Source organism: Pinus tabuliformis, chromosome 8 (genome assembly GCF_031772625.1).
Source record: "Pinus tabuliformis cultivar Carrire ecotype Pingquan chromosome 8, CPIR1, whole genome shotgun sequence".
Classification (NCBI taxonomy): domain Eukaryota; kingdom Viridiplantae; phylum Streptophyta; class Pinopsida; order Pinales; family Pinaceae; genus Pinus; species Pinus tabuliformis.
Genome location: NC_142294.1, coordinates 289215878 through 289218539, shown reverse-complemented (window position 1 = coordinate 289218539; position 2662 = coordinate 289215878). Strand labels below are relative to the sequence as shown.

Sequence of the window (2662 nt, the reverse complement as noted above, 5' to 3'; positions counted from 1 at the left end):
ACCTTTGAACATAGTTTGCCGCACAATGTGCCATTATGTTCACATCTTGATTACGATGAACAATTTAGTATTCAAGAAGCATTTCAGTGATTAGAAAAATCATTTGCAGAAGTTAAAGCACATCAAAAGGAAATCAATAATAAGGAAGAGAATAGCGATAGTGAAGAAACGAAACAAGGTGAAGCAGAAGAAGAAGTTTATGTAGATACCAAAAGTCAACATAAAGCAGGAGTCACTAAAAAATGTTTCGATCCAGAACTCCCCACTATGGAGACTGCTGAAGTTAATTTGGAATTTGCAACAGATGAAGTGAGGAAACGCAGTGGCTGCGGTGCCACACAACCCACACTTTCAATTGATGGCTCGAAAATACAGGTGGAGTATAAACCTTCCAAGAAGAAGAAAGATGAGCAAGAGCAGCAACAAGAATTTAAGGAAAAGACAACTGTTAATGCAGATACCATTTTGAATCTCCTAAAGAAATTAACGGATGAAGAGTGTGAAATGTTGGGTTTCGACCCTAGATATGCTCGTCCAGACTGGATGATTCTGCAAGTTCTCCCAGTTCCTCCTCCTGCTGTCCGGCCTTCTATCAAGATGGACCCTACGCTCCGGAGCGAGGACGATCTCACCCATGCGCTTGCCACGATCATTCGATACAACGATAGTCTAAAGTTGCAAGAAAAGAATGGGAGTGCGCCTCATGTTCTTGTTGAATTTATCAATATATTGCAGTTTTCTGTTGCTACTTATATGAATAATGACTTGCCTGGTATTCCCAGTGCAACACAGAAATCAGGTCGGCCCATCAAATCCATATATAGTAGACTGAAAGCCAAGGAGGGTCGTATCAGGGGAAATTTAATGGGAAAACGTGTAGACTTCAGTGCGCGTACTGTTATTTCCTATGATCCAAGTCTGAACATTGATGAATTGGGGGTGCCTCGGAGTATTGCACTTAACATGACATATCCAGAAGTGGTGACTGCACATAATATAGAGAAAATGAGGGAGCTTATTACGCATGGACTTCATCCACCTCCGGGCAAAACAGGGGCCAAATGCATTATTAGAGATGATGGGAAGAGAGTCGATCTGAGATTTATGAAAAATTCTGTTGACCACCATTTAGAATATGGGTTCGTTGTGGAGAGGCACTTGATGGATGGGGACTTTGTTATTTTCAATCGGCAACCCAGTCTCCATAAGATGTCCATCATGGGGCACAGAATAAAAATCATGCCATACTCAACATTTCGATTGAATTTGTCAGTGATAACGCCATACAACGCTGATTTCGATGGGGATGAGATGAACATGCATGTGCCTCAGTCACAGGAGATGAGAGCAGAAATCATGGAGTTAATGATGGTACCAAAGTGTGTTGTCTCTCCCCAGTCCAATAGGCCTGTTATGGGTATTGTCCAAGACACACTCTTGGGTTGCAGGAAGGTGACCCAGAGGGATACTTTTATAGAAAAGGATGTTTTTATGAATATCTTGATGTGGTGCAAGCATTTTGATGGGACTGTGATATCTCCAACTATTATAAAACCAAGGCCCATCTGGACGGGCAAGCAAATATTCAATCTCATAATTCCAAAGCAGATAAATTTGATAAGATACTTTGCCTGGCATTCAGACTCAGACACTGAAAAAGGATTTATCACTCCTGGGGATACATGTGTACGGATTGAGAAGGGAGAACTTCTGTCGGGCACACTTTGCAAGAAAACCCTTGGAACCTCTTCTGGAAGTCTGATTCATGTGATTTGGGAGGAGGTTGGTCCAAATGCAGCCCGTAAGTTCTTAGGTCACACGCAATGGCTTGTTAACTACTAGCTGCTACAACACGACTTTACTATGGGGATAGGAGACACAATCAGAGATGCTACAAGGTCGGTGTATTCTGTGACAGTCTATCGGACTGTGTGTGCTACACCACCGTCAAATAGGCAAACCATCAAACAACAATCGGTTATCATTCTAGTCGGGGTTGTCTAGGAAGGTGGTCGGGGTTGTCAACGGATGGGTCATCGATTCAGAAATGGTGTGGTGATTAGTGTTAGAACATAACAATTTTTTTTTATATATAATATAGATAACTTATAGTTATATGATATATATAAATTATATTTACATGCTCATATTTAATATATATATATATATATATATTAAAAAAAAGAAAAAGAAAAAAAAGGCCTTATTTAAAAAAATATATAATATATACAAGGAAAGAGTACTGATAAGCTACATGACGAATCGATGACGAGACGACAGACACTAAGAGAAGAAAACCCCAGCGTTAAAGCTTTGAGGACAAAGCTTCCGAAGGAAGAGGCTATGTTATGAATATAATTCATAACAATTAAATAAATAAAATAAATATAAATATTAAATAATTAAATATTAATTAGGTTAAATAGTCATTAAGTTAGGTGAAAAGGCATGTCTAAAAGACATGCCCATTCACGAAAGGTCACCTGCTGAGGTATAAAAGCAGGGCCTCATTGTAACATTCAAATCATCTTATATCATCTTATACAATTTTATATATTAATAAATTATTATTATTAAATACATGTGTGTATTTTTACATTCAAGTCTACAAGCTATCAGTCTTCATGCTTCAGCGTAAGTTTTTATGCTACACTACATTTGC

At 38.6% G+C, this 2662-nt stretch overlaps 1 pseudogene; it reads left to right on the top strand.

The window, feature by feature from the left end:
* Positions 1 to 267: 267 nt before the first annotated feature.
* LOC149235260 (DNA-directed RNA polymerase II subunit RPB1 pseudogene) lies at positions 268 to 2004 on the top strand (annotated as a pseudogene).
* Positions 2005 to 2662: the final 658 nt, after the last annotated feature.